Raw genomic sequence first — 27,190 nt, forward strand, 5'->3', positions numbered from 1 at the left:
AGGCAATGGCACCCCACTCCAGTACTCTTGCCTGGAAAATCCCATGGACGGAGGAGCCTGGTAGGCTGCAGTCCATGGGGTCGCTGGGAGTCGGACACGACTGAGCGACTTCACTTTCACTTTTCACTCTCATGCATTGGAGAAGGAAATGGCAACCCACTCCAGTGTTCTTGCCTGGAGAATCCCAGGGACGGGGGAGCCTGGTAGGCTGCCGTCTATGGGGTCACACAGAGTCGGACACGACTGAAGTGACTTAGCAGCAGCAGCAGCATATATATTTCTAAAAGATGCAAGACGTCATATATAGTTCTCTTAGTTTTTCTATAGTTTCTTTTAGGCATGTCTCTCCCAGTTGTTTTTTTTTTTTTTAAAAAGAGATTTCCTTGACTCCTTCCTCCAATTACCCTATTGATTTATTTCATCTTGCCTCTCATTTTTTAAAAAAATATTTTTATATGGGCCATTTTTAAAGTCTTTCTTGAATTTGTTACAATATTGCTTCTGTTATGTTTTGGGGTTTTGGCCATGAGGCATGTGGTCTCTTTGCTCCCTGGCCAGGAATGAAACCTGCACCCCTGCATTGGAAAGCAAAGTCTTAACCGCTTGACCACCAAGGAAGTACTTCTCATATTTTTAATTTGTAAGAATTTTCAACTTGTTTCATATCCATTCCTTTATCAAAACATCCTGCTTTAATTTTATAGATAAAATATCATTCTTCAATCTTCGGGGAATGCCAAAGTTGTGTGTTCATTTAGTTATTTCCCTATTTTCCACATCATTCCTTCCTTCTGGGATCACATTTTCAATCTGTTTATCATGAAGTCTCACTTTATATTGATCTCAAGTTATCCATTCATATTTAAGAGTAAGAGTCAAAAAGAAGGTTGAGAACATTGTGTACTGGAATAAGGTTCTTGTTTTGTTTTGTTAGGTCTATCAGGCAGGAAGGCAGCTATTACCATTAGGAGTCCATCAAAAGCCAGAATGTGGAGGTCTTTCAAGGGGAAGGTAGTTATTTCATTTTCCAAAAACGAAACTCTGATTCTTCAGCTTTGGAATGCTTAGGTCATAGCATTCTGTGGAATAGGCTGGGACGTTGATTGCTTAATTTACTGACTTTTAAAGAAGCCACATGTTTGCAGCCTCAAGTTTCACCTCCCTCTTGCCATTCTGAAGTCTCCAATTCCTAAGTCCTGGAGGAATCCCACAGGGCGCACCATCTCCCCCTCCCTTTGATCCAGATTCCCCCGGGTGAGTACTCGATGCTTTCTTCCTCCTCCTTGCGTAGTTCATCCATCATGCTCCCCAGGCCTTCTTCCCTTCAGAGTTTTGTGGAAATCCCTCATCTGCGGATGGGCCCTCTCCAATCTCTCTGACACTGCAGGTTAATATGTTTTTAATCTTTTATTATCCTTACATTATAGGGTGTCTCCAGGGAGAAGAACTTTTTTTTCCTCTTTTTGCTATGGACTTAACCTCTCAATTTATTAATTTCGCCCAACTGCAAAATGATCTTTTCTAAAGTTACTTATAATTTTAAAATTCTGTTATAAATCTCTTCCCTACTTGTGAGTTGACCTTATATCCCCAAAGCCTCTGCTTCACCAAGTTGCTTCAAGTCTTCCTCAGACTTAATGTTGACTGAGTGAATAATTTAACTTTTTTTCCTAAAGGGACTGATTTATTTTGACCTGCTCCATGATCTCCCTCGGAGAAGGCAATGGCACCCCACTCCAGTACTCTTGCCTGGAAAATCCCATGGACGGAGGAGCCTGGTGGGCTGCAGTGCATGGGGTCGAGAAGAGTCAGACATGACTGAGCAACTTCACTTTCACTTTTCACTTTCATGCATTGGTAGGAAATGGCAACCCACTCCAGTGTTCTTGCCTAGAGAATCCCAGGGACGGGGAGCCTGGTGGGCTGCCGTCTATGGGGTCGCACAGAGTCGGACACGACTGAAGTGACTCAGCAGGATGATCTCCTAGAGTTCTCTGGAGAAGCATTAACCATTACATGTAGTTAACAACTCCTCTCTCTCACCTGGGTCAGCCTGCAGAATGACTCACGTGAAAAGTATCTTGAAGGCAAGTGTTCGCCCTTGTGATTTTCAGGTTAGGGCTTACGTTCAAAATGTCTCCGATTTTTGTTAATGGCATCTTAATATTCGTAGATGTCTCTTCTAATTTTCAGTCCTATGAGACTTTTGTTATACTCTAGTTTCTGCTGTTCTGGACAAAGACTATCATTTTGAAGTTTCCTTTGGCACTTTCCCAAAGTGAATTTCGACCATACCACTCATTCTCTTTTTGAAGTCAGATGACTCTACATTTGGTAAAAACCTGTCTGGATATGTTGTATGATGCAGATAGAAGTTTAATTTTTGTTTTGCTCTATTTTTGGTTCTGTTGGTTGATTCAGTTTAAAACCTAATAAAGTGTGTATCAGACAAATTTCTTCATCATACAATACTGTTGAGAGGGAACTCAATATTACACTTAGTTCTTCTTATATGCCAGGCACTGTTTTGGAGAATTCGTATTCATTAATGCCTTTAATCCTCAAATGATCATGTATTTTTACATTGTACAGACGAGAAAAAGGGAAGCCAGGGTATAAATTCAGGCGGTTGGGCTCCAGAAGGACATTTTTGTGGAAAGTTGTTTCTTTTCTTTTAGAAATTGTCCAGATAATACCTCATCCTAAGGAAGAGACATGAACCCTGGAGTTATTTTGGTGGAGAAATACAAGGAAGAAGGTAAATATCTCAGAAATCAGAAGATGATACCCTTGTTTGTTAGGAATTATAAAAGTTTCGTTAAAAAAAAAAACAAAAAACAGGAACCACAGAGCAGAATATCCAGAGACTAATAAGCCTTGGTTTTAGAGGCAACTGCTGCTGCTGCTGCTAAGTTGCTTCAGTCGTATCCGACTCTGTGCGACCCCATAGACGGCAGCCCACTAGGCTCCCCGTCCCTGGGATTCTCCAGGCAAGAACACTGGAGTGGGTTGCCATTTCCTTCTCCAATGCATGAGAGTGAAAAGTGAAAGTGAAGTCGCTCAGTCGTGTCCAACTCCTAGTGACCCCATGGACTGCAGCCTACCAGGCCCCTCCGTCCATGGGATTTTCCAGGCAAGAGTACTGGAGTGGGTTGCCATTTCCTTCTCCTTTAGAGGCAACACTCTCATACAAATGTTTTAAAATTCTTCCATATCCTACATTCAATATCACTTTTTGATATATTATGGAAAAATATTGAAAAGAATTTTGTACCCAAATTGACTTATCTACTCACTCATTCAACAAGTTTTTTAATTCACTGATACATCTATATACATACATATATACATTCTTTTTTTAATGTTCATTTCCATCATGGCTTATCATAGGTGCACTCTTCAATAGTTAAGATACGGAAACACCCTAAATGGCCATTGACAGAGGAATGGATACAGAAAAGGTGGCACTTATGTACTGTGGATTACTAATCAGCTATTAAAAAAAAAAAGGACAAAATACTGCCATTTGCAGCAACATGGATGCAACTAGAGATTATAAGTGAAGTAAGTCATTCAAAGAATATTTTTTGAGCACCAGCTGAGAAGCTGACGTCAGTCTAGGTGTAGAGGATGTGTTTGTGAACCAAAACTGAGCTATTTTCAAGCGGGTTGTTGGCAGGTGGGGGCACCACCAGCAAGAAACATCAGAAACGGATGATGTGGTAGAGGATGCCATGGAAGGAAGGAAGAACAGCCCGGGCTGAGGGAGATTTGGAATCCCTGAGGAGATGGGCACAGGTTACAGTTTCCAACGTGGTGGCTGGGATAAGCCTTTAGAGAAGGTTAGAACTGAGCTAAGGCTTGAAGGAAGTCAACGCGTTAGCCTTGTTCTATCTAGGGGAAGGCTGTTCCCAGCAGAGGGAATCACTAAAGAGGAGCACCCCAGCATGTTGGAAAAACAGCAAGGAGGCCTCCCAGCAAAGAGAAGAGATGAACTCCGAGAGGGATTGGGGATCCAGAAGTTACGGGCTTCGTAGGTTGTTTGGGCGGCCATGACTTTGAGTGAAATGGAAAAGCATGACAAGGTTTGACACAGTCCAGCTTAGGTTTACAAAGACTGCTCTGGCCGCTGTGTTGAGAAGAGATTACAGAGGAACAGGAAATGGATCAAAAAGATTGCTAGGAGACCAGCACAGTAACCAGGTGGGAGGTGACGGGGACTTGAACCATTGCAGGGGAGGAGGTGAGGAGTGTTCAGATACGAATGTGTTTTGAAGATGGAGCCAGTAGAATTTTCTTATATTGGACTTGGGTTGAGAGAAAACTCAGCATGCAGGATTGAACTCTGGTTTTTAACTTGAGCATCTGATGTCTCCTCCATGAGGACGATGGGGAAAGTTGTGAGTAGAACAGTTTTGGGGATCTGTACCTATTGAGGTTGACATGTCAGTTAGACATCTGAGTGTCAAGCAGGCAGTTATACAAGTGAGGCGTTTAAAAGGGAAGTGTGAGCCAGAAATATAAATCACTCCCATGAATACTTGACTACAAACGATTCATCTTGTTTACAATGGGGTATACTTTTAAAAGCAATCATCGGGAGAGCACTTAGGAATTTGTATAAAGTGAGAAACTTTAAAATCTACAAACTGTCTCAAGTAAAGAAAATATTTGTGAATTCTGAGTCTAATAATCAGATGGACATAATATGTTTTATAAATATTATGGGCTGAACCGTGTCTCCCCAAAATTCCTCCACTGAAGTTCTAACCCCCAGTATCCTAGCCTGTGACTATGTTTGAAGATGGGGCCTTTAAAAAGGTAATTAAAATAACATGAGGGCATGTGGTGGGCCTTAATCCAGTATGACTGGCGTCCCTGTAAGAGGAGGTTACAACACAGACACACGGGCAGGGACGCACACATGAAAACATAAGGAGAAGGCAGCCAACTGCAAGCCCAGGAGAGAGGCCTCAGAAGAAACCAGCCCTGTGGAGGCCCCGACCTGGGATTTCTAGCTTCCAGAAATATGAGAAAATAAATTTCCGTCATAAATGCCCAATCTGTAGTACTTTGTTGTTTATTAGTACAAGGACACAACAGATAGCAAATTGAACTTGAATTAATTATGTAGGTTTTGTATTTTTACAGCAGTTTTATATATATATATATATATATATATTTTTTTTTTTTTTTTTTAATTTTGCAGAGTTTTGTAAGCACTGAAGTATGTGCAGTCTGGGCATTTGAGGCTGAAATGCTGCTGGGGAGGGGTGTGGGGGGCGGCGGGGGAGGCACTGTGGTCAAGAGAGAGAAGGCTTTAATTGAAGGCTTGGAAGTGCAGAATTTCCTCCCGAGAGGATGAGCTCGCCTGTTTTATTCAATGTGTATCTAGAGGGACGATAACTTTGTGTTTTCTCGTTCTGCCTTTTCACTTATTTTTTCCTGCCTGGGTGTTGCCTTTCACAGGGAGAAGCAATGACTTTTTAACTCCACTCCTTTCAGAAGAAGGCTTTATTAGCATCTTTATCTTACCGAAGGTGAGGCGAGTCATTGAAATTTAATATTATTATCCAGAATCTAGTGTTCGCCGTGTGTATGTGTCAGTTTAAATGTGTTCATGAATAAGATACTGTGAAAACAGTTGTTAGGAGATTTAACTTAGTGCAATTAATAGTCAGCAGTTGGGTGCAGCAAGTCTCTGCCTGTTCATTACTCACAGCTGAACAGATCGAGTCACTTGGTCATGTGCTGAATATCATCATTTGCTCAGTGGTGTAGAGTCTCGAAAGACAGTGTGGTCAGCTGGGATCCGTACCTGAAACTGACCTTGCAAAGATCCAGAAACCCATCTCTGAATTGCTGGCAACACCAGATATTCCTGGAAGGGAGGAGAAAATGAAACATTCCCACTTACTCAGAGATAAGGCTTTGAAGGGAGCCGGCTGGCTGAGGTAGCCTTCTCTCGGCTCCCTGAGAGCCAGGTGTGAAGTACCCTGTAGTAGCTTCCGGAACATTCCCTGGGGCCCAGCACACAGAAAGCTTTGGGTATGTCGGCTAAACAAATAGATATGATTTTTTTTCCCCCTTAGGAGTGAGTTTTGCTAGAAGGTGTGGTGGGGGTGGGGGGTGGGGGATGAGCCTGGAATGCAAGATTGGCACTTTTAAAATAAAACAAGCGAAACTAACTTTTTAATGAAAATTCAGTAAATCCAGAACTCAATCAAAAATCCAGAATCAAGGCTTGGACCCAGAAGGAGACTCTAGCTGGAGACGGATTCCCGGGCTCCCTTCTTTGCTAAGGTTTTACTTCTGCTGGGGTTCGCTGGACTCTGCTGACCAATGCTTGCCTGAGCCTGGATGCCATCACCTTCTTTGTGTTCCCTTCAGTAAAGCTACAGGAGGTGGGGCCCTGCAGACAGGGTTCCAGAAGGTGGAGCAGATGGAAAAGAAGACACAGTACACGTGAGCATTGGAACAGCCCCACTTTGAAAGACTGAGCTAATTCCTTTTCACCTCCAAAGACCTGGTACAAAACCAGGTCACTCCTTCTGGGTTCTTGAGTCCCAGCTCTTGGTTTTGCTTCAGAAAACATACCTGCCCATCAAGATTGTGACCCCGAAAGCCAGGGTCCCTTTCTCTGTCCTGTCTGAGGCTCTCCCTCCAAATTCCAGGTTGAAGTTGGAGAAATGGGCTCCCTTCCCTCCCCACCAACATTACTCTTCCTCCAGTGAGCCCTCCATCCTTACAAGCAGAGAAGGACCGTGTGCTGCCCAAGAACCACCTGAGCACCGCAAGCCAGAGTCGCCCCAGGGAGCGTCTGTCACAGGTAGCCACGGTAGGACCAGCTGCCACCGTTCCCCGTCACACGCTGACACCAGCACATTTGGAGGGAGAGAGGAAAGACACATCGTGAGAGCAGCTCAGTGACAGGTGGCCCTGCCCCCCTGGGAACCAGCTCTGCCTGCTTTCCAGTTCCACCCACGACCTGCTCTGCATTTATGATATTTGAGCTGGGGGATCGGAAGATTGAAGTAGAGCGACTGTGTCTTTAAAGTGGTCACAGGAATGTCAAAAACACGCAGCAGCTCCATTTTAATGGTTTTTCTTGGGGAGTAGGCAGCCTGGCCGCCAGCACTGCCTCATCCATGCCTCCTTGTGTCCTGAGTCAGGGACTCCTGGAAAGAAGGATGCTCCAGAGAGCACGTGGGGCCACTTCCTTTCTCCTTGGCTGGGATTTGGGGTATAAAACTCTCAGAACAAGGCTGGTCTCTCACACCTGTCACTCCCTCAGCCTATTTGGGGGGTTTTCTGGGCCTTTCTCTGTCATTGGCTGCGTACATGCATGGTTAGTCGCTTCAGTCGTGTCTGACTCTTTGCGACCGCATGGGCTATCGCCCGCCAGGCTCCTCTGTCCATGGGATTCTCCAGGCAAGAATACTGGAGTGGGTAGCCATGCCATCCTCCAGGGGATCTTCCTGACTTAGGGATCGAACCTACATCTCTTAGTCTTCTGCATTGGCAGGCGGGTTCTTTACCACTGGTGCCACCATTGACTAACAGATGCCTAATGGTTTCACGTTTTAATCCCCACTCCGCTAACTTTTCCATCAGCACCACACCCACCCTTGTAATGGTCCTGAACTTGCTGTTGTTCAAACATGAGCTCCTGAACTGCAAACTCAACTTTATGATTTAATGCACAGGTTTTTTTTTCCCCCTAGGAAATTTATCTGATCTTGGCCAGGTTTTAGTATGTCATTATGCCATATGTAATGTTCTTAGATTAATCTTCCTTCTCACTCCCTCAGCTTGGCTTTATATTAGTCATACCTGGGATCAGAAATGCTTTGTTTCTTCATATTCTGAATACTGATATTTCAGATAGATATGGAAAATCTCTTTGGAAGCCTCAGAGAGGCTTCATTTGGCTGAGAAAGGGGTTGAGGAGAGATATCTTGTATCGTTTGTAAGATATAAGAAGGGCTTCTCTGTGTTTTTCTGTTGTTTAGGTTTTTTTAAAGGATGACCTGGGCTACACTTGAGACTTCTTGAGCGTTTGAGTCCGTCTGGCACTTTTATCTTTTACTACTTCCCGTCTCAGTTTTATTCAGCGTGGGGCAAAAACAGTCACAAAACTTCACCACAAAAACATTAGTCAAGAGGTGAACCCTTTGTTCTTTGCCAAAAGCTTGGAGAAAAAGGAGGTTCGGAATTTAGATTCCACCCCCCACCCTTGTCTTTCCTAGAAAGAGCTCTTCTTTGGAAATAACTCAAGACCACAGATTCTTCCTAATCCCACCTGTCTTTGAATCTTTGTGATTTTCAGTCTAAATAAAGTAAATGTTCTTGACTTTCCGTTGGGTTTCTAAATGAGGAAGCCATGTGCAAAGTCCCTCTGCAGGGCTCTTTTGGTATTTGAAACTTTAGTTCTCTCCCAAATGATGATGGTTCCTCGGTGAATCTTGACAATCATTTCTAAATTAGCCTTGTCTGAACTTGTGCTTGGTAATCTCAGGTATTTAATTGTAAGTGTCATAGATTCCTAGCATTTCCAACGCAGGTGTCAGATTAAAAAAGACAGTTTGACGTCCTCATTGCATGGGTCATTTTAGTCATCTTGCACACCAGGAGCGAGGTAATTAATATTGTCCCCTCACTGCAGGGCTGCAGTACATGTGGCACTTCCAGGTATGGACTGTGATACACATCGTACCAGCGGTTTTTCTTATGAGGCACCACAGAGAATACCAGGGTCAGAAAGCCAGACCGTGAAAAGTAACGAGGTAATTCTATCAAGAAGCGGAGTAGCCAGAGCTAATGCATGGTCCTGTCTGCTGAAATGTTTATTTTACATAATTCTTGAAAAGTGAGCGGAAACCATGCTTTTAAGTTGGCTTAAGAGAGATTGTGTTATGGAGGAAGTCAGATGCGCAAAGTGTTCAAAGGAGGACACTTTGGAGCTTAGAGTCAGATTTGTTGTTCATCAGCTTCTCACCAGTTGCTGCGCAGAGCTCACTGCTGGTTTTGAAATCAGTCAGGCTTCTGGACAAAGTAGGAAAAGAATCGACCGTGGGGAAATGGCAATTTCTGGTACCAATTTTGATGTTGCTTCACAGTCAATGTTTTTTCAGTTCTTCCCAAATATTTATCCCTTTTCAGGCATCAGAGTGTTCAAGTCCTTACCTCCTTTTTAGCTGGAATTTCACTGGAGAATTTAAATGAGTAATCAGTAGGTTGCTTAGTGAGCAAGGGATTCAGAGACAAGGGGAGTGAATTGTTTCAGGGGATGATACCTCTGGGTGAGGGAGGGACCCATTACTAGTGCCTGCAGACAGCAGCCTGGCCACCTCTTCTGACTCCATTTGTGTCCATCCGTTCCCTGCTTCTCTGCATGGGTTGTACCCCAGGAATCGTGTCAATCTCTGGTTTGGGCTTTACCTTTTTTTCCAAGTTCTGGATATGTATCCACCCATTGCCCAAGTCATGCACATGAATATACTTAGAGAGTACCTGCCTACCAGGCTTTGGTTCCCAATTTTTCTCCAATCAAGGCATCATACAATTGATTTTGTGTCCCCTCACTAGCAGAGAAGGCGATGGCACCCCACTCCAGTACTCTTGCCTGGAAAATCCCATGGACGGAGGAGCCTGGTGGGCTGCAGTCCATGAGGTCACTAGAGTCGGACACGACTGAGCAACTTCCCTTTCACTTTTCACTTTCATGCATTGGAGAAGGAAATGGCAACCCACTCCAGGGTTCTTGCTTGGAGAATCCCAGAGACGGCAGAGCCTGGTGGGCTGCCATCTATGGGGTCGCACAGAGTCGGACACGACTGACGTGACTTAGCAGCAGCAGCAGCCCCTCACTAGATCACACCATAGTCCCTGCCTTCTGAGATTGCCCCATGTTGATTTTAATAGGATTAGAGATGGTTTCAAGCTCAGTTTAGTTTAGTGAATGAAAGTTTACTGGGTATATACCACTGAAACGGAAAACATCCAGTGTCTCTTTTGGAGGAATTCAAAGGAAACCTGAGCCTGGTAAAGATGAGTAGAACAGAAAACCATTTCTAAATTCCTCAGTGGCATTGCTTACTTCATGGATTCGTGTCATTACTGTTATTTTATATTACAGTAACATTTCCAGTCTGTCACATTTCCCCCTGTGGTTGGGGGAGGGAAATCAGTGAATGGTGCATCTTGAACAGAATTTGAAACAGATGAGTTGTTCCTCTTCTGATCACCTGCATAAAAAATTGATGGGACTGTGGGATAAGAGAAATCAGTGGCCAACTTCCAAAGATCCCAAATAATGTCCTCAAATAGGGGGATACATAAGAATCTGAATTTTTTTTTTAGCTTTTTTGAGGTATAACTGGCAAATAAAATTATAAGATAAGATGGACAGCATGATTTGTCATGTTTATACAATTGTGAAAAGATTCTCTCCAATGAGTCAGTTAATGCGCCCATCACCCCCATATTTAAATTTGTGTGTTTAAGTTCTATTCTCATAGCAAATTTCAATTATAAAACACAGTATTACCCACTAGAGTCACTGTATTATACATTATGCTGCTGCTGCTGCTAAGTCGCTTCAGTTGTGTTCGACTCTTCGAGAACCCATGGACTGCAGCCTACCAGGCTCCTCCGTCCATGGGATTTACCAAGTAAGAGCACTGGAGTGGGGTGCCATCGCCTTCTCCAATATATTATGCTCACAGAACTTATTCATCTTATGGCTGAAAGTCTGTTCCCTATTTCCCCCACCCCGCCAGCCCCTGGAAACCACTTTTCTATTTTCTGTTTCTATGAGTTTTTTTTTTTTTTTTTTTAAGATTCCACATTTAAGTGATACCATGTGGAATTTGTCTTTCTCTGTCTGACTTGTTTCACTTAGCATAATACCCTCGAGGTTCATTCATATGATTGCAAATGATAGGATTTCCTTCATTTTTTAAGGCAGAATAATATTCAATTAGCCATGAAATTAAGAGACGCTTACTCCTTGGAAGGAAACTTATGACCAACCTAGATAGCATATTAAAAAGCAGAGGCTTTACTTTGCCAACAAAGGTCCGTCTAGTCGAGGCTGTGGTTTTTCCAGTGGTCATGTATAGATGTGAGAGTTGGACTGTGAAAAAAGTGGAGTGCTGAAGAATTGATGCTTTCGAACTGTGGTGTTGGAGAAGACTCTTGAGAGTCCCTTGGACTGCAAGGAGATCCAACCAGTCCATCCTAGAGGAGATCAGTCCTGGGTGTTCAAGAAAGGACTGATGTTGAAGCTACAACTCCAATACTTTGGCCACCTCATGCGAAGAGCTGACTCATCTGAAAAGACTCTGATGCTGGGAGGGATTGGGGGCAGGAGGAGAAGGGGATGACAGAGGATGAGATGCCTGGATGGCATCACCGACTCGATGGACATGAGTTTGGGTGAACTCCGGGAGTTGGTGATGAACAGGGAGGCTTGGTATGCTGCGATTCATGGAGTCGCAAAGAGTCGGACACGACTGAGCCACTGAACTGAACTGAATATTCAATTATATATATAGCCTGGTAGGCTGCAGTCCATGGGGTCACACAGAGTCGGACACGACTGAAGTGACTTAGCAGCAGCAGCAGCATATATATATATCAGATCAGATCAGATCAGTTGCTCAGTCATGTCTGACTCTTTGCGACCCCATGAATCGCAGCATGTCAGGCCTCCCTGTCCATCACCAACTCCCGGAGTTCACTCAGACTCACGTCCATCGAGTCAGTGATGCCATCCAGCCATCTCATCCTCTGTCATGCCCTTCTCCTCCTGCCCCCAATCCCTCCCAGCATCAGAGTCTTTTCCAATGGTGACTCTTCGCATGAGGTGGCCAAAGTACTGGAGTTTCAGCTTTAGCATCATTCCTTCCAAAGAAATCCCAGGGCTGATCTCCTTCAGAATGGACTGGTTGGATCCCCTTGCAGTGCAAGGGACTCTCAAGAGTCTTCTCCAACACCACAGTTCAAAAGCATCAATTCTTCGGCGCCCAGCTTTCTTCACAGTCCAACTCTCACATCCATACATGACCACAGGAAAAACCATGGCCTTGACTAGACAAACCTTTGTTGGCAAAGTAATGCCTCTGCTTTTGAATATGCTATCTAGGTTGGTCATAACTTTCCTTCCAAGGAGTAAGCGTCTTTTAATTTCATGGCTGCAGTCACCATCTGTAGTGATTTTGGAGTCCAGAAAAATAAAGTCTGACACTGTTTCCACTGTTTCTCCATCTATTTCCCATGAAGTGATGAGACCAGATGCCATGATCTTAGTTTTCTGAATGTTGAGCTTTAAGCCAACTTTTTCCGTCTCTACTTTCACTTTCATCAAGAGGCTTTTGAGTTCCTCTTCACTTTCTGCCATAAGGGTGGTGTCATCTGCATATCTGAGGTTATTGATATTTCTCCTGCAATCTTGATTCCAGCTTGTGTTTCTTCCAGTCCAGCGTTTCTCATGATGTACTCTGCATATAAGTTAAATAAGCAGGGTGACAATATACAGCCTTGACGAACTCCTTTTCCTATTTGGAACCAGTCTGTTGTTCCATGTCCAGTTCTAACTGTTGCTTCCTGACCTGCATACAAATTTCTCAAGAGGCAGATCAGGTGGTCTGGTATTCCCATCTCTTGCAGAATTTTCCACAGTTTATTGTGATCCACACAGTCAAAGGCTTTGGCATAGTCAATAAAGCAGAAATAGATGCTTTTCTGGAACTCTCTTGCTTTTTCCATGATCCAGCAGATGTTGGCAATTTGATCTCTGGTTCCTTTGCCTTTTCTAAAACCAGCTTGAACATCTGGAAGTTCACGGTTCTCATATTGCGGAAGCCTGGCTTGGAGAATTTTGAGCATTACTTTACTAGCATGTGAGATGAGTGCAATTGTGCGGTAGGTTGAGCATTCTTTGGCATTGCCTTTCTTTGGGATTGGAATGAAAACTGACCTTTTCCGGTCCTGTGGCCACTGCTGAGTTTTCCAAATTTGCTGGCATATTGAGTGCAGCACTTTCACAGCATCATCTTTCAGGATTTGGAATAGCTCAACTGGAATTCCATCACCTCCACTAGCTTTGTTCGTAGTGATGCTTTCTAAGGCCCACTTGACTTCACATTCCAGGATGTCTGGCTGTAGGTCAGTGATTACACCATCGTGATTATCTGGGTTGTGAAGATCTTTTTTGTACAGTTCTTCTGTGTATTCTTGCCATCTCTTCTTAATATCTTCTGCTTCTGTTAGGTCCATACCATTTCTGTCCTTTATCGAGCCCATCTTTGCATGAAATGTTCCTTTGGTATCTCTGATTTTCTTGAAGAGATCCCTAGTCTTTCCCATTCTGTTGTTTTCCTCTATTTCTTTGCATTGATCACTGAAGAAGGCTTTCTTATCTCTTCTTGCTATTCTTTGGAACTCTACATTCAGATGTTTATATCTTTCCTTTTCTCCTTTGCTTTTCGCTTCTCTTCTTTTCACAGCTATTTGTAAGGCCTCCCCAGACAGCCATTTTGCTTTTTTGCATTTCTTTTCCATGGGGATGGTCTTGATCCCTGTCTCCTGTATATATATATATAAATTATACATGTATGTCACACTTTCTTTATCCATTCACCTATGGACATACACTTAGGATGTTTCTGTGTTTTGCCCAGGGTGAATAATGCCACCAGGAACACAGAAGAACAGATACTTCTTTGAGAGAATGATTTCCTTTCCTTTGGCTACATACCTAGAAGTGGAATTGCTGAATCATATGGTAGGTCTATTTTTAATTTATCCAAAGTGCTTTATATATTATATTATCTATTGTCTATTTTATATATTATATGTAATGTATATATTATATATTTATATATATGATGCCTTTAGTGCCTGCCATGCCTATAGGCCCTTCTGGGAGTTTAGAGGAAAGACAAAGTCAGTGAGCAAAGTCTTAGATGGTGGAAGCCTTGGATGAGCAGAGACAGGAGGAAGAGCTGGCTCTTCAGCCATGGCCTCGGAAAGGCTGGGTTCCCAGAATGACGGAGCCATAGTATGAGGAGCAACAGGCAGATCCCACCAAGGGGACTGATGACAGCGCCTCTAGAACTTGGCCTGCTTTTTGGTTTCTTTGCCAGGGCTGGATGGAGCCTGGCTGTTCTGGGCAGGTTCCCTGGCTTCTCTGGGCTCCCGTGCATGCCCAGCCCAGATGTCTGAGGCTGAGGTCACCAGAGTGGCTTTCACTCCTCACTTCATAAAAGAGCATATTTACCAGAAAGTGTCAGGAGCTTCGGGAGATCAAAGTCCTATGACATCAGCTTTGCTTGTGCTGAGCCCTAACCTGTCACCGAAATTTTGGGCTTCACTTTCTCATCATAGGCTTCCCTGGTGGCTCAGACGGTAAAGAATCCACCTGTAATGCAGAAGACCTGGGTTTGATCCCTGGGTTGGGAAGATCCCCTGGAGAAGGGATCGCCTACCCACTCCAGTATTCTGGCCTGGAGAATTCCACAGACTGTATAGTCCATGCGGTCCCAAAGTCAGACACTACTGAGCAACTTTCACTTTCAGCCTCCATATGTGAAGATAAGGCTCTTAACTCCGCCCATACAGCACGCACGTTGAGCTTTTTGTTTTTCCTTAACAATAGTAGAGAAATTTTGCTTATTCACCTATATTCTGGATGGGTTTCACTCATCTTGTGCCCAACAGCGCACATTTTGCCACGCTTGGCATTTAAAGAGGCACTTCCTGAGACAAACAATGGAGGTGGGTGGCCTAAGGGGAGGGGATGGAAAGACCAGGAGGGAATTTTCTCTTCCTATCCAGTGAAGGTGATATTTTTACTCCAAACAAGAAGTTGAATTCACCAACTGATGGATTAGAGGATGATTTGATAAAGAGGGAAAGAGAGAACCACTGAGTTGCCCATAATAGAGCTGTGTGTGTGTGTGTTATGATATGTTCACCCAGACAAAACCTTCCCGGCCAGTTCCTATGCATGTTTGGTTCTCAGGAAATGTGTGTCAGGATGGGGTGGTGGTGGTCACAGGACTAAAATGCAAATGATTCTTAGGGAAGAATGATTAGTTTTTACAGTTAATGGAAATGGGAATTTACTTAAAAAAAAAAAAATTGCACTCAGCTGCAGTTTATCTATTTATTTATGGCCGCCCTGTGTGGCATACGGGATCTTAGTTCCTGAGCAGGGATTGAACCTTCACAACCTGCAGTAGAAGCCTAGAGTCTTATCCAGTGGGCTGCTAGGGAAGTCCCCTGGAAATCTACTTTTAATTGGACAATTTTCTTTTCTTCTTTATAAACTAAAAACCTTACTTTATAATCTTAGTACAAAAGGTAACATACCTTCATTTTAGATAAACTGGAAAATACAGAAAGCCCCATACTTCCCCAGAAATAAAAATCTTGGCTTTCATTCTTAGTCCCTTTATTATTCATCTGAAGATTGAATAAGAAATTTCCAAAAAGGTAGAAAGCTCAAATCCAGATCTCACCTTCTCAATACTTGCTGCCTTTGAGGGGACTGTCTCTTCACTCTCCATCAGCTGCTTGCCAGCAGACAACCAAGCTCCGGGTGGACCCATCTCCTCCCTCCCTTGCAGGCTCTCCTGGTTTCAAATATCACCTCTTGACTCCAAAATCTGGATTTCCAATCTCGACAGTCCGTGTAATCAATCTTCTATAGAAAATGCACAGTTCATTCCATTTTCCCCTCTCCTTCTATCGCCCTAAGACATCTCTCTTACCAGATGCCAAGACTGTGACAACATCCTCTAAACTGCTCTCCCTCACTTCAGGGCCTTCTTCTAACCCATCCTTCATCCTGGGATTAATTTTAATTTTCTAAAGCAACGCTTTGAACGTTGCCCTTCCCCTGTGCTTCTCTGGTGCCTCTGGGGTAATGTGCTAACGCTTGACACTGGGAATCAAAATGCTTTGCAGTCTTGCCCTTATTTACTTGATCGACTCATCTTTCCCCTGATGGTCCAGCTATGGCAGAAACGTTTCACTTTCACTGAAAATCCATATGCTCCCCTGCGTTTCTCAGCCTCTCTTGCTATTAGACTGGGCCCAAGTGGCTGGGTTCTACCTAAAGAGATGTGGATAGAAATAAGGTTTGTCACTTCTAGGCTTGGCCACGACAGCCCCTACATGGCTGTCTAGTCTGTCTTCAGGTTTCATAGTGTTTCTAGAGGCCACGTGTTGAGAAGGTGCTGCTACGATGCAGTGGCGCCTCCATCAGCCTGGGACCCGGAGTGTCCATGTGGAGTAGATCACCTTGTTGACTCTTGCTGGACATGTAATATGAGTAAGAAGTACGTTTGCCCCTGGTGGCTGGTAAAGAATCTGCCTGCAGTGTGGGAGACCTGGGTTCAATCTCTGGGTGGGGAAGATCCCCTGAAGAAGGGAATGGCAACCCGCTCCAGTATTCTTGCTTGGAGAATCCCATGGACAGAGGAACCTGGCGGGCTACGGTCTATGGGATCGCAAAGATTCCCACACGACTAACACTTTCACTTTTACTTTGAGATTTTGAGGCTCAGTTTGTTACTAGACCTGTTGATTCTGAGTTAAGAGGTGGGAACACTCTGGAGTGGTCACACCAAGATGTGGGTAATGAAGGGTCAGAGTCAAGGTTAGGGGAAGGCTTCTCACAACTACTAATAACTGGCAGGGGTGGGATTTGAACCCAGGTCTTACTCTACTAGCTGAGAACCACACTGCTCTTGGGACACTGAAGACTCGACTCTGCAGGGCAAGCCCACAGAGCTCCCTGGGTTTCCCAGAATGACTCTGGGGCCATCATTTGGCCCCTCTGTTGTTGACTCCCAGATCCTGGATGCTACCTCAGCTTACTTCCTTGTGCCTGGTTAGGTCTCTCTAGGCTCTTTTGGAGGTCTCTTCTCCTGGGAACATTTCCAAATCTGAAACTGAGGACTTGAGCCTTCTCCCTCTCACAGCATCCTGGATATATATCATAGTACAGTACTTCCTGTCTGCTAATTATCCACTTCCTGTATTCCATGATGGAGTTGCTCTAGGCAGTGTGGACAACCTATCCCTGTATCCCACTGCCCCCTTAATTTGCCCATCCTAAACCTTTGACACATGTCTGTTCAATAAATGAATGGACACGTGTCTGAATGACCACATCTAAAAATGCCTCACAGTTATTACGCTGTCTTGCATTAGAAGAAAAGATGTGCTACATGTTTGAGACTTTTTTTTTTATCATGGTTACTCTAAAGGATTGAAATGTTCTTCAATTACCTCTGACTATAATTTTTTGACATCTTCAGCCTGAAACAGTATCTAGCAGCTTTCCACTGTGCCTGTGTGGGAAACTTCCTGAGGGCACATTTTGGGTGAATTATAAACTTCTCTTGCTCTGTGTCTCAAATAGGTGTCCCACTTTTTTTTTTTTACCTTTCACAGTTGTTGAAGACAATAAAGATTTTAAACTTCACCTTCTTGACCTGAATCTGAAAATAATGGCTTTCTCCTCCCAGTTCCAATTCCAGCACTTAGATGGAGTGACGGAAGAAGGAGCTCTGAGTTAGGTAATCATGGCCCATTCATGGGGAGGCTTTGTCTTGCTTGAGACTGGAATGATGGCCGGCTTAGTAACTCTTGGTGGATGGAAATGAATCTGGGAGGGAGCAAGGATCCATCGGTGTTGAGCACCTCACCCGTGCATGGTCCTGGGTGCCAGAGTGGGGGGAGAGACCTCGGGGTGTTCACCCGTGTTCCTGCCCTGGGCTTCCCAGGTGGTAGGTCACCTTCCCAGTGGCATGAATCCATCCTTACTCAGCATTGCCAGAAAGGGCATTTTGGGGCAGAGGGAGAGAAAATAGCAGTTACTTGAGCACCCTTGTCCCGCCCTAAGCCTTTTCCTAGAGGTTTCCTTGGTTGTGCTCAACACAGGGATGGGCCAGGCGCCCTGGCTACACCCCAGCAGCAGAGTGCATGCCCCAGTCTCTGGCTGCTGGAGAGGCTGCTGAAAAGGAAAGTTGTCGTCTAGTTACTCAGTCATGTCTGACTCTTTGCAACCCCATGGAATGCAGCATGCCAGGCTTCCCTGTCCATGAGATTTCCCATGGTGGAGTGATTGCTGTTTCCTTCTCCAGGGGATACTCCCAACCCAGGGTCTCCCACGTTACAGGAAGATTGTCTACCCTTGAGCCACCTGGAAAACCCCTGGAAAGGGAAGGATAGCCCCCAAACCAGGCACAAGATTCAACCACTCCCAGCTCATCCTTCTGAAGACTACCGGATCCCAGGACCCTGATGCAAGGCCGAAGCGTTGCAAGAAACTGGTGAGACAGAGGCCCTGTCGCAAATGAAACCACCCACAGTGTATGACCTGGCTACCTGGCTGGGTTTGCATGAGGCCAGGACACCCGGTCAGTCCAGGGAAGGCTGTCACCTGTGTCCTGAGTCACCTGGTGGCTGGTGCAAGGCCCTTTTCCTCCTCCTCATCACTGTTACTGGCTCCCACACAAACTGATGGTCTAAAACTTTACTGGGTTTTCCTTCCTGAGAGGATCTTCTCACATTCACCCTGTCTCTCTCAATTTAGAGAGACAGTGAGAGCCACAAAATTCAAGTTATTCCCTGAAAGGCAGAGCCTGGGTGGGCCTCCAACCACCACATCAACAGACCACATCTACCAGTCAAAGTGTGGCGCCCTGGCCATCCTCCCTTTCTGATGTATAATTGCTTCCTGATTTTCTCTTTTCCAAATGGAAAGGAATTTTATTTGGTCATTTAGAGTTTTACAATAATACAAAATTAACATTAGGAATTCTGACGAAGGAAAAAAATAACACATCAACCAAAAGCACAGCATTTATGTTCTTATTATTTTTATTACTAATAGTTTGATTATCATTATTAGATTATTTTCTTTAAAATTATTTATTTTCAGATTATCATTATTTTATTGTGATAATTATTTTCGATTGGTGTAAAATTGGCTTAACATTGATGTAAAATTTGCTTAACCGTTTTCAAGGGAGCGACTCAGTGGCATTTGGTTAATTCCCAATATTGAGTGACCATCACCTCTATCGAATTCCAAACCATTTTTCTCAGCCCCAAAGGAGCCCCCAGACCTACTGGCAGTCCCTCCCCATTCCTTCTTCTTCTTGGCCTCTGGTAACTATTAATCTGCTTTCGGTCTCTATGGATTTACCTATTTTCAACATTTCATATGAATGGAATCGCACCATATGTGATCTCTGTGCCTGACTTTTTTTCAATGATTATTTTAAAGCACTGTTTTCTACAGTAAGAAGTAGCTAAATGGAAAACATTAAGCTTAGTAGGATTATTAAGTATTCACTCCTGAATAGACTTTCATGTTCAAGAGTGCAGTGGTGTTTTATTTAATCTTTTTTTTTTTTTTTTTTTAACCATGCTATACTTTACATGCTCAGGACTAATTTGTTTTATAACCTGAAGTTTGAACCTTTTGATCACCTTCACTCATCCCCCACTCCCTGCCTCTGGCAACCACCAATCTCTTCTCTGTATCTATGAGCTTGAGATCATTCAGTATTTATCTTCATCTGGCTTATTTCCATTAACACAATCCCCTCAAGGCCCACTGCTGCTGCTAAGTCGCTTCAGTCGTGTCCTACTCTGTGCAACCCCATAGATGGCAGCCCACCAGGCTCCCCCGTCCCTGGGATTCTCCAGGCAAGAACACTGGAGTGGGTTGCCATTGCCTTCTCCAGTGCATGAAAGGGAAAAGTGAAAGTGCAGTCGCTCAGTCGTGTCCGACTCTTAGCGACCCCACGGACTGCAGCCCACCAGGCTCCTCCGTCCATGGGATTCTCCAGGCAAGAGTACTGGAGTGGGGTGCCACTGTTTTCTCCACTAAGGTCCAATAAATAAACAAGTGTCTCATTTATCCTTGGCGCACCCCTCTGCCTGGGCAAGCTAGTACCACCGTCTTTTGTGCTTTATTACTGCTGTTATTGGGCTTCCCTGGTAGCTCAGTCAGTAAAGAATCTGCCACACAGTGCAGGAGACCCGAGTTCAATCCCTGGGTCAGGAAGATCCCCTGGAGAAAGAAAGATGGCAGCCCACTCCCGTATTCTTGCCTAGAAAATCCCAAGGACAGGGGGGTATCCAGGGGTCACAACTTAGCAACTAAACCACCACTATTGTTATTACTATTAATAAAGCACAAAGGGCATTATTAATTAATAAAGCACAAAAGCCCCCAGTGGTACTAGGGGCTTCCCTGGTAGCTCAGCTGGTAAAGAATCTGCCTGCAATGCAGGAGACCCCAGTTTGATTCCTGGATTGGGAAGATCCCCTGGAGGAGGGCATGGCAACCCACTCCAGTATTCTTGTCTGGAGAATCCCATGGACAGAGGAGTCTGGCAGGAGGCAGTCCATGGGGCTGCAAAGAGTCGGACACGACCGAGCAACTAAGCACAGCACAGCATTACTATTAATACACTTTATTTTCAGAACAGTCTTAGATTCACAGGAAAATTAAGCAGATAGTACAGAGAGGTAAAATAGAGAGTATATAGGAATGTACTACCCTCTGCCCTTTATACGATTTCCCTTATCATTAACATCCTATGTTAGTACAGTAATGAACCATTGTCACAATTAATGAGCCAGTGTCAATGCATCAAAGTTCGTAGTTTATTCAGATTTCCTTAGTTTTTACGTAACGTCCTTCTTCTGTTCTAGGATCCCATCCAGGATGCCCCATGACAGAGTAATGTCATGTCCTCTTAGACTCATGGCTGGCACAGTCACCAGCCACGTGATTTTGAGGACCTTGACAGTTTGAAGGAGCACTGGTCAGGTTTATTATGGGATCTCCCGTTACCAGGATTTGTCTAATGTTTTTCCCAAGACAAAACTGGCGTTGTTATGGGTTTTTGAAAGGAAGCTCACAGATGTAAAGTACCGTTTTCATCATATTTATAGTAAGGGTACAGATCAACATAATGTATGACTGTTGATCTTGACCTTGGTCACCTCACTCAGGCAGTGTTTGTCAGCCTTCTCCACTGCAAAGTTACTCTCATGGTCCATCCCTTTCTGACTTTTAAATTAACAAAAAAAATCTTGTTCTCAGAACTAGATTGCACTGTTTATGTAACCAAGTGGATGCTTTGTGTACATGCAGCCTTGAAGGTTGGAGTGGCCTCGCTGTCTGTTTAGCATTGCGGCCGTCAAAACAGAGGCAAACCTATTCAGGGGCTGTGTGTGCCCCAGACCTGCAGCCCCAGTGATGAACACGGGGCACAACCCCCACACACAGGAGAACCAAAGTTTCTGCTGGGATGCTGGACACTTCCCGAGAACAGTCAGCAGTTCTTCTCTGCTTGAATTCTTCTTTAAAGCTCTTCCCAGTTTTGTCAGTCATGATGTCATAGCTAGTGTGAGCAGGCACAGGAATGCAGGAGCAGAATCATATTTCATGTAGTCATTCAACAAACATCCCTAAAATGGGCCCAGCATTCAGCAAGCACGCGTCATTAGGGTCATTAAGCTCCCTGTGACAAACAGGTTTTTGTTCTGCTTCAGTGTCACAAACGCCCCTTCACAAAGTAAGGAAATCTATTTAATACATGGTAGATAATAGAAGCCCCAAAGGTATGGTTGCAAAACCTATCAAATAGTCATGCTATTGCTTTCATGAAAATTCAAGTAAATGAGAGATGAACTCTGGGCTCTTGACACCCGGAATAAACTTTTTTTTTTTTTTTTTGGTTGCCTCGGGTCTTGTGGCATGTGGGATCTTCCCTTGCAGCACTCAGACCCTCTAGTTGTGGCGCTCAGTCTTAGTTGCTCCATGGCCTGTGGGATCTGAGTTCCCCAGGGATCAAACCTTCATCCCCTGCAGTGCAAGGCGGATTCTTAACCACCGGACCACCAGAGAAGTCCCTAGGAATAAACTGTTGCCTGAATGTTTTCAATTGGAGATAAAGTGCAACAGGAAAGATTGGGATGGTGGAGAGAGAACGTCCAAGGTCCTTTTCATTATACTCTGCGGATACTTTCTGAGTTCTTCAGTGAAAAACTTGAATGTCCTGCTTGCCATTAATAAAAATTTCGGAAAAGACAGGAAGAAAATAAGCACCCCTCTTTATCAAATAAGACTGGGAGGGAACTGAATAAAGTTATCTGGGTAACTGGAGATTTTACATAATTATGTGGAACGTAACTTTCTGGCGGGGAGCTTAAAATTCAGGACAGCATGTGGCTGCACTGACCCACCCTCTGGCTACGGCCCCAGAGCACGGGAAGAAGGGAGAGGAGGAGGGCAGAGCTCGTGGAGGAAGAGGGTGGGCTCAGCTGGGCTGGGTAGTTTGAGTCTCAGGGGGACGTCGTTCTGGGGCTCAGGTGACAGATGATGAGCAGCAGACAAAAGCCTTTGCCCAGTAAACACACTTAGAAAGGTGGACAAGCAGAAGACCAGCTGATGGCCCATCATCACCATCACCCTGGTCATCACAGTTTGGTCAACTTGCACGGGGCATTCTGCCCTCCGAGGGCTGTTCTATCCATTTTCTCAAGAGATATTTAAGAATGGAGATTTCGGATTGGTCAGTGCCTTTGACCGAGTGACAAAGCTGTTACAGACTGAATGTTTGTGTCTTCCCCAGTTTATATATTAAAGCCCCAATACCCTAGTGTGGCTGGATTGGAGGTCCTGGAAGGAATTAAGGTCAAAGGAGGTCATAAGAGTGAGGCTTTGATCAAATAGGATTACTGTTCTTATAATAAGAGACATCAGAGAGCTTGCTTTCTCTCTCTGTCCCTGTACAGAGACGCCGAGAAAAGGCCACTTGAGGTCAAGTAGGAAGGTGTCCATATCTGCAAGCCAGGAAGAGAGACCCCACCAGAAACAGAACATGGCTTTGGACTTCTGGCCTCTAGAACTGTGAGCAAACAAATGTCTGTAGTTTAAGCCACCCGGCCTGGTATTTTGTGAATGTTGACCCGAGCAGACCAAGACATCTGGAGACACATGGAGCCTTTCAGCTGGAGCTTCAGGACTATGCTGTACTTGCCACTGAAGGTGAGGAAATAGGCTTATAGGCTTCTTATATTGGGGTACTTTGCAGTCACTGCCCAAGACGTGTTTCAGTCTCTCAGGAAAGAGTGAAAGGACCTCTGAGTTTGGTTCAGGTACTGTGTCTGGTCCACCCGGCAGGGGGCTGGCTTGTCTGACTTTGTCAGGTTTCATCACTGCAACTCCACTTTGGTCACCTGCCCCCAATATCTTCATTTTAATGACCTGGTTTATGAATAACTTGGATTTCCTTAGACTGAAATTACCAGCTGACTTAGGGTGGGTCTCTCCCGACTCCCATAGGGCGATCCAGTGAGGGAGCGGGCTGCAGGCACAGCTGTACTGGGAACCAAGGTCAGGTATTGGTAAGGAAGCCTGAAAGCCACTGTTATCATCTAGTGACCCGGTCACACCATTGTTCTCATCAGCTGATCACATCAACTCTGCTGAAAGCAAAGTGCCCCTAAAGCTGGAACTTGGGGCCAGAGAAAATTATGGCAGGATAGTTGGAAAGCTCTGTGGTTCGTGGCCGAGTTGGGGAATTCCTGAAGAGGAAATCCTGGGAGAAACTGAGTTGCATCAGGGTCTCTAAGACCCGGCTTTGATAGAGGGGGAATCAGGAAAGGGCGGGCTGATCCCATTTCTAGGGGAGTCGCCTTTGGGACTGTCAGCCACTCCATGACTCCTACCAGCTTTGATCTCCAGGGCAGGCCAAACGGACCCCTTCGATTTCCCTGAAATGGTAGGATTTATTTATGTCTGTATTGTATCTGCAGACGCGTATGATGTGGGTTTCCTCCACTGTGTTTCTTCAGCTGCACTTTCATAATTTATTCTGCCAGGCTCAGCCTGTCCTTGACATACCAAGCCATTAACTTGAAATCAGAAAAGGTCTGAGAGGCCTCTACATTCTTTCCTGTGATTATCAGGCCCTACGCTAGCTGGATATAAAGTCACCGGGCTGGAAGGGGAAAAAGAATTGGCCTAAACGGTCATGGAAAAGTCTAAACAGAAGATTTTCTTTCTCTCTCCACTGGCAATGATTTATTTTCATGGTTTTATGAGACTTTAATGAGGAAACCTTATCTCTACGCCTGGTAATTATCAACCAAATTCCCATTTCCTGTCAGAAAATCCACCATAAGTAAAAACAAAAAAAGGTGGAATCAAGAGACTCTTTGACCTCCGCGAGCTGTATGTCTGAGGAATCACTCACTGCCACACAGAGAAGGTGACGGCAAAGCACGTGTGTGACGCCCCTTGTACACTGACCGCTGCCGCAACTGGACTGATCAGTACAAATCAATTTAGTGTAACTCGGTGCAAGCAGACAAAGATGCCCTGGTCCTGCCGAATGCTGTCTCAAGACACAGCTGATTACAACAAAGGGAAGTGCCATTCCCCTCTTCAGTGCTTAGTCACTAGGTCGTGTCTGACTCTGTGCAACCCCATGGAGTGTAGCCCACCAGGCTCCTCTGTCCATGGGATTCTCCAGCCAAGAATACTGGAGTGGATTGCCAGGCCCTCCTCCAGGTGATCTTCCCAACCCAGCGATCGAGCCCAGGTTTCCCGCATTGCAGGCAGATTCTTTTATTGTCTGAGAGCCACCAGGGAAGCCCATGAATACTGGAGTGGGTAGCCTATCCCTTCTCCAGGGGAACTTCCCGACCCAGGAATCAAACTGGGTTCTCCTGCGTTGCAGGTGGATTCTTTACCAGCTGAGCTACCAGGGAAGCCCCATTTCCCTCTTTATGATTTAACCTAATTTCTAGTCTGGTTCAGTTCCTTCTGCTGGGTAAATGAGTTCACACCTGAAGCAAAGGCCTAACAAGATGCTATGAATTTTGCCTTTTGAAAAGTTGAGTTTGGGGGTTTTGTTTGTTTGTTTTGAGGGGTTTCTCTGGCCACCAGTCACAGCTCTTGCCTGTATCTAAAGAAGCTACAAGGTCGGTCACCTGGTGAAATCGCCATGATTCAAGCCATCAGGACGGATTCTCCCCAGCATCTTGGGATTGAAGCAGAGAGCTTGTCAAGCCTCCAGACCTCTAGGATGGAAGAGGAGCTCAAACGAGCTCACCAGAAAGGAGGAGGCCAGTGAGAGTGTTAGAATCTTTTTAGAATTTTAAGGCGCCATAGCACCCAGAGCAGCCAGGAAGTCAGAACACATCAAATCTTTATTTTCAGTTCCAGTTTTGTTAACAAGGTGAGAATCTCTTTTTCGTGTACTTTTCTCTAGGTGTAAAATTTGTCATGCTCCCAAATAACCTACGAATTTCTCCCTGCCTGTTCTGTCATTTAAAAAGAATTATGTTCGTGCCTTTATCATATCTTCACTGGCATCCAGGCCAGTGATGAGAGAACCATAAAAAGAATGTCATGACTTAACTTTAAATTAAAGAAATACTCTTCAAAAAGGTATTTTCAAGTCACTGCAGATAGGACCGGATAGCCTTGTTTCAGGTACAACAAACTGAACTCCGGGAGAAAGTGAGATGGCCTTCATTTGCTCTTGCCCTCACTAGAGCTGGATACCACTTCCCTCACCCCATCGCTTCATCCCTCCTGTTCTTTCCTTCCCCACGAAGGTAGGTAGGAACAGGACCCTAGACAATAGAATTACTCTGTAGCACAGGAGTGGTCAACAGGTTTAGACATCACTGCAATTTTCATTGTCTTTTCAGTGATTAATTCATTTATATCCTTGACTGTATATATTGCAGGGGTATTCATGCCTGGCAGCCTTTTTTGGACTAATCAATGAGCTGGGTCAGGCTTTTTTCTTCTTCTTTTCTCTCTTGAGGAGCCATTACAATTTAATCACCTTGCTAAGATCACAATGAAGAAGAGGCTCTTGACACACCAGTATTATCCAGAAGAAGCATATGGCAAGAACAAGGACTTCTATAAATTTAGACCCAGACAGTATATGGATCTAGAACAATACTATCCAAGAAAAATATAATGTGAGTCACAGAATAAATTTAAAATTTCTGGTAACGTCATTAACAACAGAAAAAGGAATCAAATGCAATTCATTTTAACATATTTTAGTTCACAATGCACTTCTAAAACATTACTATTTCCACATATATCAATGAAACAATGCTAATTAAATCTTTGTGGGTTTTTTTGCATTAAATCTGTGAAATCTGGTGTCTTTCATACTTACATTAAATCTCAATTTGGACTTAAATTCAATCTCACATTTTTTCAGTAGCCACATAGAGCCAGTGGCTACCCAATCACACAGCCTGAATGCACAATATTTATCTGCTCCAAATAACTATACAACCTCAGTCATTTATTTGCTGCTCTGGGTACATGAATGACTGTACTTAGTAATGGTGTGGAGTCTCCCCCAGAAAATTCTGCCTCCCCTGTCCTCTCCACTATCCATTCTGAAGCAGAATTTAGGGACTTCCCTGGTAGTCTTGTAGCTAAAACCCAGTTCAATCCCTGGTCAAGGAACTAGCGCCCACAACTAAGATCCTGCCTGCTGCAACTAAGACCCAATATAGCCAAATAAATATTTTTTAGAAATAATTTAAAACAAGGCTTAGAATTCAGTTGCTGCTAAGTCACATCAGTCGTGTCCGACTCTGTGTGACCCCATAGACGGAAGCCCACCAGGCTCCTCTGTCCCTGGGATTCTCCAGGGAAGAACACTGGAGTGGGTTGCCATTTCCTTCTCCAATGCATGAGAGTGAAAAGTGAAAGTGAAGTCGCTCAGTCGTGTCCGACTCTTAGTGACCCCATGGACTGTAGCCTACCAGGCTCCTCTGCCCATGAGATTTTTCCAGGCAAGAGTACTGGAGTGGGGTGCCATTGCCTTCTCCGAGAATTCAGTTAGGCCCAGTCTATCCCTGCATTCAGAGAATCATGCCTTAGTTCACCAGCTGGCTGTAAAATTTAGATCCCTGATTCTCAAAGGTTGGGATGCAGAAGAATCAGCTTACGTAAATTCACATTCCTGGGCAGAACTCCAAACCAACCATGAACTCCAAACCAAACTGGAAACCATGATGGTTTCTAGAGGTAAGGCCACCAAGTGATTTTAATTCTCCCTTAAGTTTGAGAACCACAGACCTTCAAACAACTTAGGAT

General features: G+C 44.5%; 1 long non-coding RNA gene across 4 annotated transcripts; it reads left to right on the plus strand.

The window, feature by feature from the left end:
- Positions 1–26,688, plus strand: LOC133239865 (uncharacterized). 4 transcript variants are annotated; one of them, XR_009734015.1, is made up of 8 exons: positions 1–2,758; positions 3,391–3,564; positions 5,470–5,540; positions 6,675–6,838; positions 13,686–13,789; positions 17,470–17,594; positions 22,840–23,092; positions 24,979–26,688. It is a non-coding gene; the product is annotated as an uncharacterized LOC133239865 (long non-coding RNA). The 4 variants fall into 4 exon arrangements; XR_009734014.1 differs by having other exon boundaries at positions 1–1,254; positions 2,679–2,758; positions 22,840–26,688; XR_009734012.1 differs by having other exon boundaries at positions 22,840–26,688.
- The last annotated feature ends 502 nt before the right edge of the window (positions 26,689–27,190 follow it).

The sequence above is a fragment of the Bos javanicus genome, chromosome 27, assembly GCF_032452875.1.
Source record: "Bos javanicus breed banteng chromosome 27, ARS-OSU_banteng_1.0, whole genome shotgun sequence".
NCBI classification, from domain to species: Eukaryota; Metazoa; Chordata; class Mammalia; order Artiodactyla; family Bovidae; genus Bos; species Bos javanicus.